The sequence below is a fragment of the Pan troglodytes genome, chromosome 18 (genome assembly GCF_028858775.2).
Source record: "Pan troglodytes isolate AG18354 chromosome 18, NHGRI_mPanTro3-v2.0_pri, whole genome shotgun sequence".
NCBI lineage: Eukaryota > Metazoa > Chordata > Mammalia > Primates > Hominidae > Pan > Pan troglodytes.
In genome coordinates this window covers 62758329-62783993 of record NC_072416.2, presented here as the reverse complement: position 1 = coordinate 62783993, position 25665 = coordinate 62758329, and the positions used below count along the sequence as shown (strand labels likewise).

The 25665-nt window shown below is 38.1% G+C and overlaps 2 long non-coding RNA genes across 9 annotated transcripts in view; one reads left to right on the top strand and one right to left on the bottom strand.

Moving 5' to 3' along the window:
- The window catches only part of LOC134808819 (uncharacterized), a 234065-nt gene that overhangs the window by 57316 nt on the left and 151084 nt on the right, over window positions 1–25665 (bottom strand). For both annotated transcript variants that reach the window (XR_010152635.1, XR_010152636.1), the window contains exons 3-5: window positions 13268–13357; window positions 12053–12166; window positions 6109–6163 (exon numbers count right to left, since the gene is read on the bottom strand). This is a non-coding gene — a long non-coding RNA (uncharacterized LOC134808819). The remainder of the gene's footprint in view (window positions 1–6108; window positions 6164–12052; window positions 12167–13267; window positions 13358–25665) is intronic.
- The window catches only part of LOC134808818 (uncharacterized), a 243714-nt gene that overhangs the window by 183615 nt on the left and 34434 nt on the right, over window positions 1–25665 (top strand). For 3 of the 7 annotated variants that reach the window (XR_010152629.1, XR_010152628.1, XR_010152634.1), the window contains 3 exons: window positions 2406–2465; window positions 10989–20800; window positions 22936–23083. This is a non-coding gene — a long non-coding RNA (uncharacterized LOC134808818). Of the gene's footprint in view, window positions 1–2405; window positions 2466–2834; window positions 2928–10988; window positions 20801–22935; window positions 23084–25665 lie in introns of all 7 variants that reach the window. The other 4 variants (XR_010152633.1, XR_010152631.1, XR_010152630.1 and 1 more) reach the window with 4 other exon arrangements.

Sequence of the window (25665 nt, the reverse complement as noted above, 5' to 3'; positions counted from 1 at the left end):
GAGGCATATGGAAACCAAGTCATGGAGAAGTTAAATAACAGCTAAAAGTGGCTGAGTTGGGGTTTGCATTCAGGATGTCTCACTCTGTAGTCAGGTGCAAGCACAGAATCCCAGGGTTGTACTCCTGCTGTTGGATTAAGCGAAGAGTTTGGGACCAATGAGTTTCAAGTGGAGAGAGGGCAGAGAATGGTGGTTCAGGCTATAGTGCCTGTGTTGCTAGTGTGTGTCTAAGAAAGGCTAAAATGGTTAAGGTAATTAGTGTTGCTTGTCCAGATGTATGGTATAGACATTGTTGCAAGCAGAAGATGGGAAGAGACTACTCTAAGCTGGCTGTTTTGGCAGATAATTACAATGATCAGAGCCAATGGAGACCTTCGGCAACTCAAACTTCTGATGCCAGAAACTCACTCCCTGGAGGGTCCCATGGGAAGCTCACAGCTCCACCCTACTCCTCCTCAGGGCATCCCACTTTCACTGTCAGTAAATCCATGAGAAATCGAAGATGGGTTTCTTTCTCTTGACAGCACAAATATATAGTGAACATTGGGAAACCTAAGTCCTGAATGAGGAGAAAGTGTTTCCTAGTATATCGAATGTGGATCTTCCCAATTTGCCATCTGTTTGGAAAACAAAATATAAATACCAGACACATTTCTGTGGGTCTTCCACTTTCTTCAATATATAAATCCTCCCAGTATCCAAGTCCAAAGAGTTAAATGTTAAGGACTCATGAAAATAGAAAGAGGAGGCAGGAGAAATTGTGCTGTTGGGAATCCGACGACTGCTTGGAATTGGTTTTAAAACAATTAAGGGTGATGCCTTCAATTTACATCTGGGAAGACACTATAAGGATGAGAAAGAAAATGCAACTGATTCAGTTTCCATCCATTTGTTGGGCCACTTCTCTGTGCCAGATGTGATAATAGGCCCTGAGGACACAGGGGTAATTTAAGGCAAGCTTTGGATTCCTCAGGCACTCTTTGATGAATTCATCTGACGTTGTATTTACACACATAAAAATATGATTTCATAATTACTATCTTACGTGTACCTTAAGGTGCACTGAGAGCAAAAAGTGAGTCGTCAAACCAAACCAGAGACTGGATGGCTCCCTGAAAAAGGTGACATTATCTTAGAGGAATTTTGAAAATTTTCAAATAAAGTACAAAATTGGGAAGGGTATTAACAGGAAGAGGGAAGAGAATAAATAAGGACCCTATCAAATGAAGTAGTCTTTTGTGTTCAGGGACCCATACGTAGTTCATTATGACTCGAGTGGCTTGTATAAGATCTAGAATTTCTGTTCCCTAAAGAAATGTAAGGAAATTCTCCAACTTCATTAATGTGTGAAAAAAAGAGATAACATGAGAAGAGGAATTTTTTTATATACAGAAAGCTCTTAAAAGTGAGGAAGAAAACACATGCATTTAAAGCAGGCTATGCTTCAAGAGTACCTACAGACACATACAGGATAAATTTAGGGGGCACTGGATGATTGAGTCTTAATTGTAACATACTTATTTAAATACATATTAGAACAACATAAAGCAGCACAAACCCTGTTATTTTATAAATGTCTTCAGCACAAGGCTAAAATCATTAAAGTAAGAATAAGAGTTGATGGAAATAAAATTATGAAAGCTATTGGGTAGGTAATCCAAATTGTGTTTCTCTAAACTATAATTCATTGTGTTGAAGGAGGCAGTGCAATCAGTGTTGGTTAGATACAAAATGAGTTGTTATTAAGTGTATAGTTCAAAGAGAGCTTGGGGAGTAATAACAATCAAACACACAAACAAGAAAGGATTTCCAGGAGTAGTAGGAGGAAAAGCAACAGCAAGACAAGAGGAAGGGAGGGTGGAGAAAGCAAGAAGAAAGAGAAGATGAGAACGTATTAGTATTTGCATACTTGCCACCATAAGCAAAAGATGAGACTAAAGCTCAACATGGTTGGTGTTTATCCATGAGGCACTGAAATTTCAACAAAAACTAACCCCAGCTGGTTGCCCTGGCAACAACCACCCTCCCTCATTATGTTAATGATATGATGATAAGAAAACCAGATATAAGTGAAGGAAACTACAACAGAAGGGAAGCCATTCGAGGTCTGGCTTGTTCCACTTTGAGGGAGGGTTGGTTTGAGGAGGGGTTTTGAATGTAATTGGGTAGCAATATGTGAAATCTTGATGGAAAAAATAAAAGTTGTGCATAAATTTTTATTTTATTTCTTTTTTGAGACAGGGTCCTCTTCTGTTGCCTAGGCTAGAGTGCACTGGGGAGGTGATGGCTCCCTGGATCCTCAGTCTCCCAGGCTTGAGTCACTCTCTCACCTCAGCATCTCGAGTAGCTGGGATTACAGGTTGTGCCAACATGCCTGGCTAACTAAGAAAACCTTTTTTTTGTAGAGATGAGGTCTCAAAATCCTGGGCTAAAATGATCCTCCTGCCTCAGCCGCACAAAGTGATGTGAGTACTGGCATGAGCCACCACACCCAGTCCATACATTTGCTTAATAGAGCCTGTGTGTTTGAGTATTTGGGGTACTACTGGCTATAGAGAAGTTTTGATTAATATTTGTTGTTATTGAAAATGATATTAATTAACAGGGGCACATATTTACTGTGAAAAAAAATAGAACTGCTGTCAAGTCTTGTTAATGGGAAATAAACTCTGGAAATAAAATTTGCCTGCTGATCCTGACTAGAGATTTCCTCATTCCTGGATAGGGAGCCCCTCACTCTCTCCTCTCCAGAAAATGAGTCTGCCTGATGGGACCTTAGGGTTGGGGAAGGGAGGGTCTGGTTATTTCAGGCTCTTTATTTTCCCCACCTCCAGAAGAAATCAGCCAAATGAAACTGAACTACAGGGAAAGACTCATAAATTTTCTAATTTTTTTGTGGATGGAGATACGGGTGCATATTGAAGTGGGTGAGTTTCCAATGCTTTTCAAAATCTCTTCTCAAACGTGCATTTAAATTTCATCTCCTCCTCTTCCTCCTGCTTTTTCTTCTTTCTTTTCACTTCCTTCTCCTCCTCCTTCTCCCCCTCCTCCTCCTCCACTTCATCTTCCTCCTTCACTTCCTCTTCCTTCTCCTTGTCTTTCTCCCTCTCTGTCACCCTCTCCCTCTCCTTCTTCTTCCTTCTCTTGCCAGGTAGGGCATGTTTTATTGTCCTCACATTCATGGTAAAGTAACTGAAGTTTAGCAAGCTTATGTGACTTGTCCAAGGCCACAATGCTAGTAACTATCACAGCCAGCTATACTGACTCCCGATGTGATGTTCTCTCTACTGCACTTTCTCCTGGCATTTCTAGATGTTGGGAGAAATCTAGATGCTAAGAAATTAAATGGGATAGATTTTATCCTGCAAGTTATCCTGCCATAGCCTCATGAGTGCTAGCAAAAGACATGCATCTCCTGGTTCAGAGACAAAAGACTATTACAGCAATAGCCCTAGATAGAGTAACATTTTTATTTCCAGTTCCCATATCCTCAGTCCCCTCAGGATGACTCCTGAACATGCAATAACCTGCATTATAGGAGGTTAACACTAAGTATAGGGAACCTAAGACTTTTATAATTGGCATTGTGCATGCCTGCTTTTTACGCTGAAGGTAGACATTATCATTATTATACTGGACAGTAAGAAACCTGAACTTCTTTTCAGAGTGATGTTTGCTATACAAACATTCTCTTTTGTTTTCTTTTTATAAAATAGATTTACAAGGTACAGGTGCAGTTATGTTACATGGATACATTGTGTAGTGGTGAAATCTGGGCTTTCCATGTACCATCACTCAAATAGTGTATATTGTACCCAATAGGTGGTAATTCATCTCTCACCTCTCTCCTACCCTCCCACCTATTGAACTCTCCAATGTTTATTATTCTACTCTGTGTGTCCATGTGTAGCCATTGTTTAGCTCTCACTTATAAGTGAGAACATGCGATTTTTTACTTTCTTTTTCCGAGGCATTTCACTTAGGTTAGTGGCCTCCAGTTCCATTTATGTTTCTGCAAAAGATATGATTTCATTCTTTTTTGCGACTGAGTGATATTCTATGGTCTCTCTCTCTCTCTCTCTCTATATATATATATCTCACATTTTAATACAATCATACATTGTTCATCTACTTCTTTACATGGACTATTTAAACAAATACTGGAGAAAACATAACTCTTGTATACTGTCGATGGGAATGTAAGTTAGTACAACCATTATGGAAAATTGTTATGCAGGTTCCTTAATAAACTAAAAATAGGGCTGAGCATGGTGGCTCATGCCAGTGATCCCAGCACTGGGAGGCCAGGGTGGGAGGATTGCTTGAGCCCAGGAGCTCAAGACCAGTTTGGGCAAGATAGCAAGACACTATCTCTACAAAAATACAAAAATTAGCCAGGTGTATTGACTTGCACCTGTGGTCTCAGCTAGTCAGGAGGCTGAGGTGGGAGGATCACCTGGGCCCAGGAGTCTGAGGTCTGAGGCTGCAGTGAGCTAGGATAGTGCCACCACACTCCAGCCTGGGCAAAAGAGCAAGATCTTTTTTTCTAAAAATAAACATAAAAAAGAAAACCAAAATACTAAAAATATCACTACTACATGATACAGAAATTCCACTTCTTTGTATATATCCAAAGGACCTAAAATCAGTAGGTCGAAGGGACATCTGCACTCCAATGTTGACTGTGGCATTATCCACAATAGCCAAGATATGAAATCAAGCCAAGTATCCAAAAGTGGATGACTAGATAAAGAAAATGTGGCATATATACACAGTGAAATACTATCCAGCCTTAAAGAAATGAAAATTCTGTCATTTGCAACATCAATGGATCTTGACAACCTATGCTTTAAAGTCATAATATCTATTCCAATTTTGTGTTGATAACCCCGTCTCCTACCATTTTGAAGAATAGCAAAACCCACTCTTCATAAATCTAGAACACAACTCTGGCATTAGGAATATTTCAGTAGGCCAGGCAAAGGTGGCTCATGCCTGTAATCCCAGCACTTCGGGAGGCCGAGGTGAGGAGGTCGGGAGTTTGAGACCAGCCTGGCCAAATGGTGAAACCATAGAGATGGTGAAACCTCATCTCTACTAAAAATACACACACAAAAAAATTTCCAGGCAAGGTGGGGCACTTGTATAATACCAGCTACTCAGGAGACTAAGGCAGGAGAATCCCTTCAACCCGGGAGGTGGAGGTTGCAGTGAGCCAAGATCACAGCATTGCACTCCAGCCTGGGGGTGACAGAGCAAGACTCTGTCTAAAATAATAATAATAAAAATAATAATAATAATTCAGGAAGTGAGCATTTAATAATTTAATAAACTAACTTCTTACAAAACATTAAGAATCTGCTATGTTTCAGTCGTATTGGTAGGCAACAGGAAAACTCAGTAAATACTTGACGTGAGTTAATGAACTATAAGGATTTCTTAAGCATATAATAAAAAAGGATTTTAGCATCATTAGCATACATGTGCTAGTCGGAGGAATGGATACAATTATCTAGTGAGAGAAAATAAAGGATGGTGTAAGGAGAGAAAATGAAGCAAAGCAAGAAAATAGAGCCTGGGAATACCATTTTAAGGAGTAGTATCTCGAAAAAGTATATCATAGTGGTAAGAAATTTAAGATAATGAAAGGCAGGGAAGAGATTGAATGGAAAGGGAATGGGCAACCATGCCAAGTACTGGATTTTGTCTTTTTGATATGAATGTGAGCTCCTCACAGGCTTGCAAGCTCCAGATCAGGACCAACCACGCACTGCTTGCTAGCACCCGCTTCTTACACGTGATCAGCACTCAGTAAATGTGTATTGATTTATATTACATACCTTGTATAATATCTAGAGCTGTGCCTGACGTATAACAGATGCTTTTCATTGTTGTTCATGAAATGAAAATGTAGTCAATACTTTTAAGAACTGAAAATTGTCTACTGGCAATTACATATTAATCAGCTGCTTGAGAAAGCTCAATTCTGAATACGGGTGTAGTTTCCCTTCTTGTTGTTTGCTTGCCTCTTTGAGAAGCTGAGCACCTCCATTTAGTAAGAAAACCCTGGGAAATACACATGGGAGGATCATCCTGGAAAGTACTTACTTTACGGCAGCCTTTTTCAGAAATGTGTTCCTTAGAACTACTGCTACATGAGATACTAAAAAACAAACAAACAAAAACAAAATCAAACAACAACAGCCAAAAAACATACGCAATAATGTTTGGGAAACTGTAGCCCCTGGGGTAGTAACAGAGTAAATGTAGACATCATCCTTACCTGCATGGTGCTTAGAATCTAGCAGTTGAGACAAATTCGTCTGTTAATTTCACAAACGAACTGTTAAATTTATCTGTGAGGCTAGATGTGGACTAGCAATTCTGTAATGACTTTAGGGTTTTCATGTGCACTTGAGCCCTCTGAAGGCCCCGAGCATCCCTAGGTTGCAGGTATTTCTTACGTATATCCATCATGAACAAAGAACTCAGCTCTGATTGCATTTTCAGACAACCGAGGAGCTGGCTAATGTGCCTGCATGTGAGCCCTTCTCAGAATAAAGAAGTCTGAATTGCTGAGAGGAGCCCAGGTATGATTCTCATATGCAGCCAGAGTTAAGAACACTCTTCTTAATCTTTACCGAATTTGACACTGGAATTACCCCTCTGTTAAATTCACAAAGAAGTAACAATACAGGCAGCTCTGTTCTCAGTGCTGGGTCTTCACATGTCCCTGTTCTGTGTGCTCAGTGTCCAGCATCCTTCAGTACATCTTGTCAACTGTGTCTCCGTGGTGGAAACTCAGTAAATATTTGCTAAGTAAAAAAATTATACTTTTTTTCATTCCTAATGGAAAAAGTATTCATTATCATAATTTTTTGAAATTTTGGTCTATATCATAATGTACAACAAAATGTACAGTAAAAAAAAAAAGTTATGCCTTACAGATTATTTGGGCACAGTCCAAACAATGGTATAGAAACTATAGAATAGCATCAATATTAGGACTCATTTAAAAATATACGAAACTGAAATGGGACTTATTATCATGTGCTATTTAATGTGGTTATATTTTCAGTTGTCATTAAATTAATGGTGTAGCTTAAAATCAAAGGAATATTAGGTTTTATTAAAATGTCACTAGAATCAGTAAATGTCTATTATAGTGACTGACTACAAAATAAGGAAAATCAACTGCTTTTTTGTGAAGAGCAGTAATATGTTAGATGATAAAAACAAAAGGTCAATTTTCATTTTCAATCATGTAGAAAAAAATAATTGTATACTAAAAATAACAAAGTATTTGTGACCTATATTGGCAAATAAAGTGTATAAAAGAGGGCTTGCATAAAAGGGAAACAATCTTTGTTTCTGCATGAGCAAACTGAACAATATAAAGATGGCTTTCTCAGGTTAATTTTGAAATGTTATTGTCAACGTAGTTGATTAAACTGTATTCATTTACTTACTTATTCATAAAATATTTTTGAGCCACTAATAGGTATACTATTCTATGCTGAGTACTGACAATTTCGTGGAAGAAAACCAGATGGATCCCCATATAGTTTAACATTTGTAATCTTAAATATAAAAGTTACAAAATAAATATATACAGTTTATTTTCAAATACGGATGCACTTAAATAATAGCTAAAAATATAAGAGACTTGTTTTCTTAGAAGGATCAAGTATGTCTAGTAAATATTATTTTGATGAAATATCAAGCAGAAATTATTTGCAGAGAATAATAAATAGTAGAGATATGCTGTTCCCTTCAACATACACACAGAATATAGATCAAAGGAACACAATAGAAGTCCAAGGAAAATATCGATGACATATATGGAATTTAATGGATGATGAATTAGGATTTCATAATGATCAGGACAAGGATGGTCATTTAACAAATGAAGTTGGAAATGCTTTCTCATAATTTAGGAGTAAAAATTAATTAATACCCACACCTTATAGCATATGCCAAAACAAACAATAAATGGATTAATGAAGTATCCACACACACAGAAAAGTATAAAATAGACTTAGATCATATGAAGCATGACAATGGCTAAGTTTTAAATGATTAGAGAAAATCAGAAAGAAATAGGTGAATTTAATGATGCACAAATTTTAAACACTCATGTGTGGAAAATTAAGATAAACATTTAAAAATACAAACCAAGAATAACAATGACACCAAATATAACTGACACAATTTATAATAAAGGTTTTTCTTCTGTTATTATTTTTGTTTTTGTTTTGAGACCTAGTCTCACTCTGTCGCCCAGGCTGGAGTGCAGTGACCTGAACTTGGCTCACTGCAACCCCTCCTCTGTGTTCAAGTGATTCTCCTGCCTCAGCCTCTCAAGTAGTTGGGAATGCAGGTGCACGGCACAACTCCCAACTAATTTTTGTATTTTTAGTGGAGATGGGGTTTTGATTCTTCCTTTCTTATTCTGTACCCAGAAGACAGAGGGAGCCTTTTTGTTGTTGTTTTTTGTTTTTTGTTTTGTTTTTGACTTGGAGTTTCGCTCTGTCGCCCAGGGAGTGCAGTGGCAAGATCTTGGCTCACTGCAACCTCTGCCTCCCGGGTTCAAGCAATTCTCCTGCCTCAGCCTCCTGAGTAGCTGGGATTACAGGCATGTGTCACCACGCTTGGCTAATTTTTGTATTTTTAGTAGAGATGGGGTTTTACCATATTGGTCGGGCTGGTCTCAAACTCCTGACCTCAGGTGATCCACCCACTTCAGCCTCTGGAAGTGCTGGGTTTACAGGCGTGAGCCACCGTGCCTGGCCCAGAGAGATCCTTATAAAACAGAAATTACACTAAGTTTTCCTCCTGTTTAGAAGTCTCCCTTGGCTTCTTGTTACATATGAAACAAAATCTACACTGTTAATTGTGGCCCGGGAGCTGCAGCACCACGTGGCCTTTACTGGTCCTCAACTTTATTTTCTGTGGTTCTTTTCTCCCCTGCAATGTCCTGGCCACTCTGTTCTTTCCAGTCTCTTCCCAGCTTCCAGATCTCCTTTGCATATGCTGTTCCCTTTGCCAGGGATGGTGTACATTCTTTCCTGGGCTTTAGAGAGGACTTCACAGGGATAGCTCTAACACCATACCTAAATCAAATCACCTACTGCCCACCTCTATCCCACTCAAATCCTTCACCATTTCTTTTCCTTTTTGTCATTCACACGATTTGTGATTATTTAGTTGCTCTTCCTTTCTTGGTCATCTTCTTTTCCCTAAATTCTCAGTTTCGTGAATGCAAAATCTATTCTGTTCTCCACTCTACGCTTAGAATCTTGCATAGCCATGTGCATAGTGAATTGGCATGTGATAACTATTTGGAGAATGGATGAATGAATGAATTATTAAACGTATGAATGAATGAAATACCTCTGCCTCCAGTACTGTCACCTTCCCACCCTGACTTTCCATGTAGGGTCATCTTTTCTACAGGACAATGCTATCTCTAAATTTAAGTGTGTCAATGGCTGCTTAATGCATTCAGATAAGGTGCAAAACTCTTCATGGGTATATAAGTTCCCTATGGCTGCCATAGCAAATTATATGGAAAGAATGAAAATATTTGTAAAGTATTTTAGGCAAGGAAGAAATAACAATTATACCCGTATTATGAATACAAATATGCAAAATATTCACAAATACAGAGAATAGCTCAAATGATAAAAAGATAAAAAACCACTCACAGGATAAAGTGAGAGAATTGTTGGGGGGTAATATTGTGAATTTTTTACCCATTTTCTTTCAGTTTTGTCCAAATATTCTTTGCAAAATAGAAGCAAACTGAGTCAAAACCCCATGATATGAGGAGCACACCAATTTGCATCTACTGAGCACATGCTACTTTAACAAAGAGCAAGATAACATTTTCCCTCAGAAAAAATTGCTGATGTGAGTCACAGTGGGTTTGGCTTAAAATCAACTGCGAAGATTGCCCTGGGGGAATGTCTGCTCACCCCTCTCCCCCAAGTTTCTTCCCAAAATCCAACAGCAATAGTCTAACTCTCCCAAATATTTGCACTATGCAATTTTATTGCTTTCTCTCTATAAACTCTGTTTCTATAATTTCTTAGTTCTGCAGAATTTAAAATGTGTTTCTCCCTTTTAGCCGAAATCAGGTCAATTTTATTGGCCCTTAAAAATAGGTAGTTAGTTGGTTAGCAAGACTATGAAAAGGTATCAGATAACTCCAGGTTTATGGAAATAGCTTTAAATAGATTCCAAGTTTATGGAAGGACTGAATCTCAACCATGCTGACTGCAGCAGAAAGTGGAAATTAAGTCTTTCCTGAGGATGGTCGACAGTTTAATATAATTTTTAATGATGAAACATCTTTAAATTAGGAATGCAGCTATTTTGACCACAGAGGAAAATATATAATGCAAACCCCTGAAAGAATGAAGAATGAAAGTGAATTGAATAAGGAAAGATGAGAAGCAAAATAGCATCTCAACTTCTAAGATGATAAAAGTCTGTCCTCTGGGGACCCGTTTTCAAAAGTGTCCTCTACAATAACACCCTTTCCCAAACAGCAGTGGTGTTTGCAAATAAGTACCAATTACATGCCTTGATTACAGATTCAACCCAGGGTCTTATGTACCAGTGAGACTCAACACCCTTTTTATACCTCTATGCCCTTGCAGTGTTGGATAAAGGGCAGCTCCGCAGAATTGCAAGTAATTTTCTCTTGGGCAGGAAAACAGGAGAAACACATCTTTAAAGTCATAAATGTTACAGGAAGTGTCCAAGGGAGTGAGGTTTGCTGCTTTCTCTGCTTTCTCTTTCTCTTGCTTGGGCATGAGACAGCTCCTGACAATTAGAAGAGTGTGTGTGTGTGTGTGTGTGTGTATTTCTGTGTTTGGTTTTGTTTTTCCAGGTTCACCTAAATGCATTTATATCCAAATAGCATTCCATGCATATTATTTGTAATACACAGTCAAGGACAGGGTTTACTTTTGTTATTCCAGATCATATCTGACCTTTCCAGAGAAAGGAGGTGAAAACATCCCTGCTTTAAAGAATAGGCAAGAAAACCACAGAATTTAGTGTCTTTACTATTTGCCTGAAAGACAAACCGGAAGACCAATCTCCTGACTGGTAAGTTGGTATTCTTTCCATTAAACAGTGCTCAATATGTATAGAAATAACACTGGAGTCTTCTTTGAGTGCCAATTCTGGTGAAGCCAGTCTGGAGTGAGACCTGAGATTCTATATCTCTAATAAGCTCCAATGCTGCTGGTCCATGCACCACGCTTTGAGAAGCTAAGTATTAAATCACAGTAGCTAGCCAGAGCACATTACTTAATCATACTTTGGGCTGAACATGCTGAGGTGATCTAGTTTTTTCCAGGATAATTTTGTTTTCCTCTGGTGAGAGGGTCCCAATTAAGGTGAGGAGAAAACAAAGGAATGGTAGAAAGTTAAGGTTTCTGAAGTAGTTAATACATGCCAGGTGCTGTGACAGACATCCGTTCATCCATTACATCACTTAATTCTCACTAAAGTAATGTATTATTGTCTCCTTTATATCCACCATGAAATATCCTTGGAGAGAATACGGGGCTTCCCTAAGATAGCCAATCCAAGCAACAGAGCAGGGATCCAACCCAGTTTTTCTGACTTAGAATCCTACCTGCGGTATATATTACAACATAATAAAGAAATTGTCTTTGCCGGGCACAGTGGCTCATGCGTAATCCCAGCACTTTGGGATGTGGCATGCTGAGGCAGGCGGATCACCTGTGGTCAGGAGTTCAAGACCAGCCTGGTCAACATGGTGAAACCCCATCTCTACTAAAATACGAAAAGTAGCTTAGCTGGGTGTGGTGGCGCACGCCTATAATCCCAGCTACTTGGGAGTCTGAGGTAGAAGAATTGTTTGAACCCAGGAGACGGAGCCTGCAGTGAGCTGAGATTGTGCCACTGCACTCCAGCCTGGGCAACAGATTAAGACTCCATCTCAAAAAAAAAAAAGAAAGAAAGAAAGAAAGAAAGAAAGAAAGAAAGCATCTTTAAAGTGATTAATACGCACCTTGATGACCTTCTTTATTTTTAATGGATTTTAATATTTCCAAGATGGAGTGTGTGCAATGCTTCTAGCAGCTGCATTACTGTTGACTGTGGATCCTCACACAGGAGTTCTCAGCTGGGAGGAGAATGTAGACACATTCCAATTCTAAGATGCAATTTTGGATGGATACCAAAATAACTTTTACTTTCATCCTTTTGGTATGGAAGATACAAATCTTTTAAAAGCTGGAGCCCAAAGAAATGTAAATATAGCTTATTCAGGTCTGACATTTCAAAAGAGGTCACCCCACCAGCAGTATCATCCCTGGTCTATTATCAGGTTTTCTGTCACTCATGGTGATTAAGGGTGATAAACAGTGCAAAGCACTTGGAGTAGGCCAGAGGGCACAAAGAGAGACGTAGTTCACTTAAAAAGGACCACATTTTCTGAGAATAGAAAAGGCCATTCACCCTCTGTGTCTTTGCTTCCAAAGAAGAAACAATTGTTCTTTCAGAGACAAAGCAGTCATCTCCCAGAATTCTGCTAGAATGTCATCTGGGGGGGAACAGTTAGTTACCCAGGCTAATGAACCTACTGCGTGGAAGAGTCACTGCTGTGGGAATCATCTGGCTCCCACTGTGATCCCCATTCCATCCTCTCAGACTGCTTTTAGATTGGCTTTGAAGTTAGTACAGAAGGGGATTATTTCACATAACAGAATGCTCTCCAGGTTAATCCATGTTGTTGCAAATGACATTTCTTTCTTTTTTCAGTTTGAATAATATTCCATTGTGTGTATATACCACATTTTCTTTATCCATTTATCCATGGATGGGTACTTAGATTGATTTCACTTCATTTATGCATGGGCTTTTAAAAATTCAAACTCATAGAAGTAGAGAATAGAAGGGCGGTTACCAGGGGCTAAGGTTTGGGGAGATTGAAGAGATGCTGGTCAAAAAATACAAAATTTTAATGAGGAGAAATAAGTCCAAGGGAGCTATTGCATGATAGCTAGTAACAATGCACTCTACACTTGGAAAATTGCTAAGAAAGTAAACCTTAAGTATTCTCACTAAAAATAAATACGTGAAATAATACATATGTTTATTAGCTTGATTGAGCCATTCCACAATACATGCATATTTCAAAACGTGTAGTACATTATAAATGTATATAACTGTTATTTGTCAACTTAAAAATAAGACAACTGGAGCTGCATGAGGTGGCTCATACCTGTAATCTCAGCATTTTGGGAGGCTGAGGCAGGTGGATCCTTGAGCGCAGGAGTTCTAGAACAGCCTGGGCAATGTGGCAAAACTCCATCTATATAAAAAATAGAAAAATTAGCAAGTCATTGTGGCATGCACCTGTAGTCCTAGCTACTCAGGAGGCTGATTTGGGAGGATCGCTTGAGCTCAGGAGGTCGAGGCTACAGTGAACCAAGATCTCACCACTGCACTCCTGCCTGGGTGACAGAGTGAGACCCTGTCTCAAAAAGAAAAAGAAAAGTTAAAAAAAGACAGGTGCCGGGCACAGTGGCTCATGCCTATAGTTGCAGCACTTTGGGAGGCCAAAGGGGGCGGATCATCTGAGGTCAGGAGTTTGAGACCAGCCTGACCAACACAGAGAAACCCTGTCTCTACTAAAAATACAAAACTAGCTGGGCGTGGTGGTGCATGCCTGTAATCCCAGCTACTCAGGACGCTGAGGCAGAAGAATGGCTTGAATCTGGGAGGCGGAGGTTCCCGTGAGCCAAGATCGCACCACTGCAATCCAGCCTGGGCAACAAGAGTGAAACTCCATCTCAAAAAAAAAAAAAAAAAAAAAAAAAAAAAAAACGAACGCATGCAAACTTTTGAGGGATACAAAACATCCTTTTGTCAGAGCTGTCTTATTAGCTGTCTTATCTTCACTTCTATTCATGCTGAGTTGTATTTCCCAACATTGGAGATAGTCCCATACTCTTGTCCTTGCCTAGAAGAACAGTGTTGTTGGCCGGGCACAGTGGCTCATGCCTATAATCCCAGCACTTTGGGAGGCAGAGGTGGGCGGATCACCTGAGGTCGGGAGTTTGAGGCCAGCCTGACCAACATGGAGAAACACCGACTCTACCAAAAATACAAAATTAGCCGGGCGTGGTGGTGCATGCCTGTAATCCCAGCTACTCGGGAGGCTGAGGCAGGAGAATCGCTTGAACCCAGGAGGCGGAGGTTGCAGTGAGCCAAGATCACGCCATTGCACTCTAGCCTGGGCAATGAGAGTGAAACTCCATCTCAAAATAATAATAATAATAATAATAATGAACCAGTCTTGTTGTAATTGTTTGGTTTTTAGATCTGGCACTCTGCTGCTTCCTTGTCAACAGTGAAGCAAGAAAACCCATGCAAGCTCAAGATGCAATGGGTCAAGGGCTGGTTCTTTCTCCTTGTGATTTTGGTAATCTCTGTTTTCTTTCCTCTCTCCCCTTTTATACATACAGTATTTTCTCTTCAGTGTTTAGGTATAGACTTTGGATTCAACAATGTCTTCTGTCTTAGAAAAGCTCCCGAGGCATAGAAGTGCAATGGGAGTGAAATACAGGCAAGACAAATTTGTATCTCAATAATTTATAACTGTGATTAATTTTCTTGATTATTTCCCTCTCCAAGAAACACATTTTCAACATATGGTAAGGCTTTAGGGGAACAAACAAGCCAAAATTCAAAGTCCAGATCTGTAACAGAATAGTCATGTGAATTTCAGTATGTTACTCAAAGCTCAGTTGCATCTACTGCAAAATATGTATAATAATACCCCATCAGTTTGGCATGCAAATTATGTCAAAACTTCTAAATGCTTCAGTGGCTCATAATTCCCAGTAAGTTGTATTTATGTTGTCTAGGATGTATTTCACTGGAGGAATTATATACTCCAGATAAATAACACAATTTATATCTACAACATTCAGAGAATTTTGGAAGGAAACTTTACACCAATTTCAAATAATCCTCAATCTATGAAACTCTAAAGTGAGATTACCCCTCAGATTTATACCCACCAATTCTAATAGTTTAAAGAGAAAAGAAAAAAAGAAAAGCAAGTTTCCAGTACGGATTTCAAGACTAAATTAATTTCCTAAGCTGTTTCTGCAAAACATAGAGAAAATTCCACTCCATCATACAAGATTTTGACATTATTTCTCATTTTCATATCATGATAAACAGAGGACATGATAGTATTTGTACAATACCCTGGATTAAATGGATGAGGCTGCTTGTAGTGGAAAGAAATGGACTTGGGGGCCCAGTCAGCCTCATTTCCCATCTGTCAATCTCTAGGGATGACAGAACCAATCTTTTGGCCTACCTGTAACCTATCCAGAAATACCAGTGGTTGGAAGTTGGTACTCTCTGAACTAGGACACAGAAAACAGTATCATGCATGTATGGAATATGAAGCATGTTACTCTATTTGGAAATGGAGTTTAAATTAGAATAAATAGTAAATCAATTAATCAGTATATCTACTGATTTAGCCAATCATTCACTGCCTCCTAAACTTCTCACCCATTATATGAAAAGAAATAAGAACTTGTTTCTGCTCTATGGGCTTACAGTCTAGAATAGCCCTCTCCAATAGAAATATAATTCAAGCTTTAGATGAAAGTCATATATGTAATTTATAAACATAATGTAAAAAGTTATGTATAAATAATGTAGTCATATAAAAAGAAACAGATGAAATCAATTCTAACAATATATTTAAATTAACCTATTATACCCCAAATGTTTAAGTAACCCAATATCACACAATGAATTAAAAAATAACCCAGCATATTAGCCTCTCAACACATAATTAATATGAGTCACTGAGCTACTTTGCATTCTAGTTTTGTGCTAAGTCTTTGAAATTCGGTATTCACAGCTCAATTTGGACTAGCTGTAGTTTGGATGCTCAATGGCCTCATATGGGTAATAGCTACACAATTGAAGAGTTCAAGTCTGGAAAGATAAAGTTAGGCATGTAAACAAGTAAAGGCAATAGAAAGGCAGACAGAGCTGAGTGGGAAAGAGCTCCAAAGTAATCAGGAGCAAAACATAGAGTTTTACCTCCTACAATGCTCAGGAGCAGGCCCACTTTCCTTATTCAATTGTGTAAGAAGATATTGTGTTAAAGCCTTCTTTTAACAGTTCTAGAAATTATGAAAAAAAAATCACTGTAAACATGATAAACTGTTACCCACAAAGCTGGTCTCCCCAAGGATGGGGTCTCTCTGTTTGGTGTCAGAAAGCCAATATACAAAACTGAAAGTGAGTGTCAAGCAGTGCAGGCTTTACTCAATCACCATGGAACTGAGACACAGGAGCATGACTCCTCCTGGGCTAGTGAGGAGTGAATGGGTTAAAATATAGGGTTTTCTGATGAAGGTGTTGGACATTAAACGTGAGAGGAAGAATGTCTATGTCTTTTTCCAGAAATGGGTGGTGATATTGTTTGGCTGTGTGCCCACCCAAATCTCATCTTGAATTGTAGCTCCCATAATTCCCATGTGTTGTGGGAGGGACCCAGTGGGAGATAATTGAATCATGGGAGCAGTTTTCCCCATGCTGTTCTCATGGTAGTGATTAAGTCTGTAATGGTTTTATAAAGGGAAAGCCCTTTTGTTTGGCTCTTTGACTCTATCTTGCTGCTGTCATGTAAGAAGTGCCTTTCGCCCTCGCCCTCCACCATGATTGTGAAGCCTTCTCAGCCACATAGAACTGTGAGTTCATTAAACCTCTTTTACTTTATAAATTACCCAGTCTCTGGTGTGTCTTTATCAGCAGCATGAAAACAGACTAATACAGGTGATGAACTTCCTGGAACCAGAGTGCTGCCTTCCTTTTTGTCCTTTTCTGGCTTATTCTGGTTGTTGTCATGGCACATATCAACTGTCATGGCACTGTTGGAAGTAAGTGTCATTTAGCATGGAAATGAGATCGTAATGAAGCCTAAAGTCTTTTGACATCGTTTGGTCTGCTATCTTGGTTTTAACCAGTTTCAACTGGTCTGGTTACAAAGGAAACTTTTGATCACAAGCATCCTTTTTCTTCAAGGTAAGTGGAGTCAGAGCAGGGTAGAAATTCAGCTAGTCTGGTTTGCAAAGAAAAATTTTGATCGCAGGCATCCTTTTTCTTCAAGATAAGTGGAGTTAGGGCAGGGTAGAAATTCAGCTATGCCATATAGGCTTTACAGCAGATCACAGTAACATCTTATGTTTATTTGCTCTTTTTTATTTGGCCATTTATAGATTGCACTGCACATGTTTTAAAATTCCACAGGAATTAAAGATACAGTTTTTCATTTAGACGACTTCTGATCCCATCATATTCCTTTCAGTTGACGGGGCTGTGGCCGCTGCCCAGTGTGTGTTTCTCATCCAACTGTATAAAATCAGGCAATAAAAAGATGGGCCTCAGTGAGCTGAAAAGTCAGTGAGGGAGGTGAGGAGAAAGACAGACAGAAGTAGAGAGAGGTCTAACTTGACAAGACCTTCTATTTTAACAAACATAATCAAGATGGCTTAAAAACGATTAAACCTCAAATTCCACAGTCATTTCACTTTCAGATGATTTGCGGCTGTTGCCTCGTCTGGGAAAAACTGACTTAGTTATGGTCTTTGTGAACAGACAGCTTCTAGAACCAGACGAGGCAGCAGAATGAAGTGTAATTGACTAAGTGGCTCAAAGAAGGGGAGAAATATAATTCAATAAATTAAAGTACTAAAGATATATGCAAAATTCACGGGCTTCTTATGCCTGGCATTGTAGGATAAGACTGTTCCTCATTTTAAAATTGGACTCTTTAGTAGGATTACTACTCAATATCAGCAGCAAAGAAGTTGGCTCTGGAACTGTAATTTGAGGTGTAAATTAAGGTGACCTCAACTAGGATGAAATACCTTTAAAGAAGCTGAGATATAAAATATGAGCTGTTTTCAGGAAACGGAAGACAATTGGGAGTTGTTGAAAATGGACCAACAAAAGTGAAAAGGGGAAATAAAGAAACAGATTACAGGACAAAAGCCTGAGCACCTAATTTAAAACAAAAATGGTTTCCTATGGTTTATGATGAGTGATAAACAGAGTCCACTGTGTGGCCATAAAAATATATCTTTAGCTCAGAAAATATGAGCCTCACTGTCAGCTTAATGTAGTGATTTAAGCTCACAGCCTTTCTCCTTGAAAGAGTTACAAGGCTAAAGTTACCAATCATTCTAAATGATGTGCCTTTGGAAATTATGAACTATGGCCAAGAGGCATTAGTTTTTAGTGCAACTTAATCATGAATTTACCTATTTCAAGTTATTGTTTAGTTACATATTTCTTAGCACAGCTGGAGTGGTAGAGTATTAATAGTTATAAAACTCCATTAAACTGGCATTAAACTTCTGAGAAAAACCCATAAAATTCTACAGAAAGCCCAACACTGGAGCTCTGCCTCCTCTGGCTCCAAGTCAACTTTATTATAATAAAGTCATTCAAAAGACTCAACAAGGAGCCAAGAGGGTCTATTGAGAAACCTCATGGTGTTATAGCAGGAAACCTCTGATTCACCTAGAAGACTAATGCACATACAAACCATAGGAAATTCTGAGATAAAGCTTTCTAAGAAACATTAAAATAGCAAATGGGGATGTTGATTCCATTATCATATGAAGCCAAGGCAAAAAAAACAAAAAGAAAGACAAGAAGAAAGAAAAAAACAGTGGTAAAATGACCTTTCACAATTCTTCCATAGAAAGTCTTTTCCCTGCATTTGGGCAGCAGAGACTCCAATCCCAAGGTCGTCATTTTATAAACATGCTCAGGAAAGAGCAGAATCACAAATCACTGATTGTCAAGCAGAGTTAAACAAAGTGCAGGAGCCACACTATTTTAAACGAGGAACACAATTGAGAGACCATCAGACTGGACGTTTGGAGTAAATAAAAATCCATTTCTGTCTCCGGGAATTTTCAAATAGGAAGATGGACGGAGGAAGGGGAGGACAACATTTCAGAGTGAGTATTAATATTAGGTGCTTTATAGCATTGCTACTCAAGCTGTAGCCGATGGGCCATCATTTACCTTCTCTGGGAGCTTGTCTGAAATTCAGAATCTCAGGCTCTTTCTTTTAGACCACAGCCCTTTTTACAAGATTCCAGATGATTTTTAAGCACAAGAAAATTTGAAAAGTAAAGCTTTACATTACTTTTGTGATTTTAGACATACAACACTTTTACCAGTTGTTACCCTCACTTCAGAGAGAGGAAAATAGAAGCTCTGTAGACTGTTCAAAGTTGCCCTGCCAGCCAGCTGTAGAAATGCAATTCCGACCTAAATCATTCAAATTCCTCTAAAGTCAAACATAAAAATATCAGCAAATTCAAATGAACAACAAACTATTCCTGAAGTTGTGTTTCATTTGTTCTAACTTGCTTTCCTTGTTTGCATGGAGTATGTAACAGTTGTGTAATAAAGGGTTGCTGGACTAGTAATTTATTTGTGGAGTGCCTGCTCTGTGTGAGACATTGTGTGTGAAAACAAGTAGTACGAGACAAAATCTCATACTTTGCTGGAACATTTGTCTGGGAAGACATGATACAGGCTTTTACAAAAAAAAAATATCAAGAGTGGACAGTTCTTTGTGTTGAGTACAGCAGACAAGAAGTGCTTCCCAACGGCATCGGAGTGTCCATTGCAATTCACATCAATCAACGTAGCCTAGAGAGCAAACAAGTGATGTAAGTGTTCAACAAATATTAGCAATTTATATAATTGTCATTGTTAACTTTCCCAGAGGTGGGAACACCATATTTATTCTGGAGACAATGGGAGGGGTGGTCTTGCTGGTGGACAGGGTGAATGTGAGGAGAGAAGTTTTGAATAAACTTTAAAGGCTTTGTTGTGAAAAGTCAGGCAGTTCGATGAGTTGAGACAGTATTCTGTAAGCAATGGTGAGAGGGTGACTATCATAATGAAAGAGGAGCCTTCATATGCATCTTAATATATTAGTCATTACTGGAAAATTGGATCATTCCTAAGATTTTGGGCAGTCTCATGAAAAATAGCTCTTATGAAAAAAAAATTGTCACTGGATAAGTGCCCCAGACAAATTTCTGATAGGGTAAAACTAGGCATTGAACCTACTCCAGAAGAAATGAAATCTCTCTCCCTGGTTTCTAATGGGTGTTCACATAACTTTCAGTAAGAAGATGTTTCTCGGTGAAACCCTGTCTCTACTAAAAATACAGAAAATTTCTGAGAGTTAAGAAAATGCAAGTCCCTTTTGTAGCTTGTCAGAATAATAGCTACTTAACCAATTACTGCTCTTTTACCCTGACCATGATCTGTCTTGCTGAACATTCTAAAACATATAAAACCTTGAGGTGATGGCAGCAGAATGATTTGATAATGGGTCTTGTATAGAATCAAAATGTTCTGGAGTGGTAGATTAAAGAAGGATATGGATACCGTGTTTTTCTCTTCTCTATGAGGTAGAGTCTAGTTTCTCTTACCTTGAGTCTGAGATGACCTGAGTGATTTGTCCATAAATGGACCTAGTAGCAACTGATACTCTGATAAGAACTGTTGCAGCTTCCAATATGGCCTTTTAGAACTCTCTGAGAGCCCTGAGATGTCAAGTAAGAAGTTTATCTGATACTTCTTGTTGGAGAAGCCAAATGGAGGTACTCTGATTGGCAGTCCCAGCTGAGTCAACTAGACAAGCCTTCCAATCATTCCCTGCATCCAAGGTACCAGACATGTAAGTGAAGGTATATTGGACCCTACAGTTCATTGATGGCTAAATATTTTTAAGTTTCCTTTGCTGTTGTCACTCAATTTCAATTTTTGATTTACAAAATTATGAAATATATGTCTTTTTTTTAAGCCAGATAGTTGGGGGGGTTGTTTTGTACAGAGATAACTGGAACAGCTGGTACATCCAAATCTGTTCATTAGGAAACGTTTACTCCAGATCTAGTTTAATCATTATGGTCATAGTGAAAATCAAATGACTTCAATAAGGAATGGATCTACTTTGCAAGCATGTCAAGAAATTTCAGAAATGTATGAATTGATTGTGCAATAAACAACTAGTCAAGAATCCCAACCTTTGGTCCTTGCCAAATTTGCATTTATAGTAGGAGATTATTGCCCTCTCTACCCAAAAATGGAGCAAAGCAATATTCGCAGCAAGAAGCTACTAGTCTATGCAGATGATTTAAAGGCTTCTAACACTCCCTGTGTGCAAAGAGCACCCTGAGTGTTCCAAAGCAATTACTACAAAGATAACTGCAGATGAAATAAAGCACAGTGTTGGATTTATCTTCATGTACCGTTTTCTACATAGTAAAATGTCTCCCATTTTTCTCTGTTCCTTTGACATTAGATTGATCAGTTAACTAGCTTTAGAAGCAAAAGATCAACCAGCTGACGAATTGTTCCCCTTGACTTCAAAGCACACACAGGACTAAATTTTAGGACTAATGATTTTAAATCACCTTTCTTGTTACAACAAAATGCATGATGCAACTTAATCAAATCTCTAAGCAATTTGTAAAACAAGGTTTGTTTGTGTGTGTCAGAAGCATTAGGGTAATGAATGGATGTGGAGTGAATGGGGGTAGTAGTGTCTTCTATGTGTACCACGTGTAGGATTCTATTGAATTAAATAGATGTCTTTGTTAATGAAACAACCACATAAATGGACCCAGCTATAAATTAAGCAGACCTCATTAGCCTGCCTTTCTAGGGCAAATGAGTTCCTTTTTGTGGACAAGTGTGAAATAGGTTCTTAAGATTTAATGTAATAAGAAGAAATTGGAACTTTTTACCCGGTGAAAGCAAAGCACCCGATGATTTAAATGTGATTCATCCACCAATTTTGGCTCATGTTCAGATAATCGAATATTAATAATAATACTATTATTATTTGTTTGTAGTGAAATATTAGTAATGTTATGGTGTTTGTAATTATTATTGTTAACATTCGCAATTACACCTTCTATTTAAGTCAGTTTTCTTAAAATAATAGGAAATACAAACAACTTTGAGAATCTAATAAAAGTTAGGAACTTTTCCCTGAAGAAAAGAATGCTCATATGCAGAGAAACACTCACAATATCAAAGGGGTTATGCATGCCTTATGTTCAGGTAAGGACCACCAGAGCCCATTCCAGGGGTGGTTTGGTTTCCAGATAGAGAATCTTAAGATAAGAGCATAAACTGAGCTAGGCCTATAATACAGCATCTATTTCACTGATCACTTCAACAGTTCCCATGTTTGGTGTTACTATCCTCATTTTAGTGTTGGGAAAATTGAACCTCCAGGATGAAGAAGTGAAAAATTTGAATTTCATATTTTTCTGCTTTCAAAGCCCTTGGTATGTTCAATCATGTAAATTAATTTCTAACCCTTCCTAAAATGGCTATTGAGGTAAGGGTAGGGATGGATAATGCACCCTCCTTTAATTCCCAGGTACTGGAGAACTGTCATGTTTCAACCAGTCAATACGTGTGTTTGTGTGTGTGTGTGTGTGTGTGTGTATGTATACATTCCCATCTCCATGCATATGTGTCATTAGTAAACATTTGAGAGAGGACTGTAGTCTATCAATTACCTGTTCAAACTGGTTAAGTTGTTTCCTTTCCTATAGATCTTATTTTTCTCATGTATTAAAAACAAAGGTGTTGAATATTTCAAGCCCTGTGCAAAAGTAACACTGCAAGAGTTTACAAATATAGTTTCGGGTACAGGTGAGAAAGGAAGGAAGAAAGTAGAAAGAGGAGGAAAGAGTGAACCAGGGGTTTGTAGAGAATGCAATGGGAAAAAAAGGCTTAACAAGGAAGAAAATGAGATTTATCCAAGGAGTATGCTGTGTTCTTTCTTTCCTTCAGAAATACACCTCTTCTCAGACATCCTTCGCATCATTGCAAGCATCCCTCTTTCATTGACAAAACGGCATTTACTCTGAGAAACAGAAATGGAGTCAGTCTTTGAAAATGTTTTCTACCTTATGATACTAAGCCTAGTATCTGGACCACAGTAAGCATACTTTCCTCCTATATTTTGCCATAGCAATACTAGAGATATACATCTATATGTTGGTTAATTTCATAATGAATGCACACTGTCTATCATGGACTTTGCTGAAGATATTATACAGTGTAGTTCCCCTTGGTGATTTACAGTTATTTGCTTTCCATAAGCTCTTTTCTAAAGCTAGTTTTCATTACAATTATCGTAATAATTATATATATTTGTGGAAAAAAATTAAACACTTCAGAATGGAAATGAATTAAACAATAAAAGTCACTCTATGAATCTTTTGACCAGTTTCATTCCCTAGAAGCAAGACTATTAAGAGTATCTTGTGTATATAAGCCAATCTATCTATGTGTCTATTTGATCGACCTATTTCTTCTTTATCATCATAGTCTACACATCTGACTAAAAATGATGGTTTTTTATAAACAAATATATTAGTAAGTAAATATAAATTCTCCAACATTTTAAGTTAAATACTTTAAAAAATTCCCATCCTTACACAAAAAGATCTGCTTCATTCTTTTTATTGGTTGCATAAAATTCTGTTATATATAATGCCATCATTTATTTGACCCACTATTGATGGATACTTAAAACATTTTTTAGAATTTTGCTATTACCAACAAACATCTTTGTATGAATACCTTTGTACCGCTGGGTAAGTGAATGTATTGTGCACATTCAAAAAGTTGCTGGGTCAAAAATATATGTGTGTGAAATGTTGACAGATATTGCTAAATTGCCTTACAAAATGGTTGCATCAATTTTCACTGCATTTAACCATGTTGAGCATTGTCTGTTTCCCACTTGGTCAAAATGCAGCATTACCAACTATTTTTTTTGACATAGTGATATTAGTAAATTATGGCATCTTAACAATTTCTAGGGTTTCTTCACAAACATTATTAATGCATTCCCCTTTCCCTCACCTCTTAATAGTTGTCAAAAATTTCTGCTTCTATTTTCAAATCATTGTTTTAGGACAATGCATTACTTCTGAGGCACCAGTTATATTTGCTGATTATAATTTACACAGGAAGAATTACCCTTTTGGATCTTACAATTTCCATATTACTCTCTCTCGTCTCCCATTTATTTATGCTATTGCTTGCTAATATATTCATTTATATTCCATCCATTTCCAAGGCTGATTTGAAGTGGCATATGATAAAATAGTAGGCATAAAGAAAAATAGCATTGAAATGGAAGGAAAAAATATCCTCAAAAATTAATATTGTGACTTTAGCAGTAAATCTATCTCTCAGCGTCCTCGATATTAAGGCCAAAAGCAGCAGTCAATTTTTGATTAATGCATAGCCTATAGAAAGAGAAACCATGTCAGTTAATATGGAGATAAGCATTTTTCCCATTCCTCAATTATTTAATGAATGTTTCAGGTGGATACAAACAATAGAACATTCAGTGTCCTCCAAAATTATTGGCCACAGAAAAGAAACAGAGATTTTCTTTATAGGACTTCTTTTAAAAAGAGAGAGAACTATAACCTGAAAACACCATTCACAAAAGATATTGCTGGCACAAGACAGGGATGCCCTCTCTCACCGCTCCTATTCAACATAGTGTTGGAAGTTCTGGCCAGGGCAATCAGGCAGGAGAAGGAAATAAAGGGTATTCAATTAGGAAAAGAGGAAGTCAAATTGTCCCTGTTTGCAGACAACATGACTGTTTATCTAGAAAACCCCATCATCTCAGCCCAAAATCTCCTTAAGCTGATAAGCAACTTCAGCAAAGTCTCAGGATACAAAATCAATGTACAAAAATCACAAGCATTCTTATACACCAACAACAGACAAACAGAGAGCCAAATCATGAGTGAACTCCCATTCACAATTGCTTCAAAGAGAATAAAATACCTAGGAATCCAACTTACAAGGGATGTGAAGGACCTCTTCAAGGAGAACTACAAACCACTGCTCAAGGAAATAAAAGAGGATACAAACAAATGGAAGAACATTCCATGCTCATGGGTAGGAAGAATCAATATTGTGAAAATGGCCATACTGCCCAAGGTAATTTACAGATTCAATGCCATCCCCATCAAGCTACCAATGACTTTCTTCACAGAATTGGAAAAAACTACTTTAAAGTTCATATGGAACCAAAAAAGAGCCCGCATTGCCAAGTCAATCCTGAGCCAAAAGAACAAAGCTGGAGGCATCACACTACCTGACTTCAAACTATACTACAAGGCTACAGTAACCAAAACAGCATGGTACTGGTACCAAAACAGAGATATAGATCAATGGAACAGAACAGAGCCCTCAGAAATAACGCCGCATACCTACAACTATCTGATCTTTGACAAACCTGAGAAAAACAAGCAATGGGGAAAGGATTCCCTATTTAATAAATGGTGCTGGGAAAACTGGCTAGCCATATGTAGAAAGCTGAAACTGGATCCCTTCCTTACACCTTATACAAAAATCAATTCAAGATGGATTAAAGATTTAAACGTTAGGCCTAAAACCATAAAAACCCTAGAAGAAAACCTAGGCATTACCATTCAGGACATAGGCGTGGGCAAGGACTTCATGTCCAAAACACCAAAAGCAATGGCA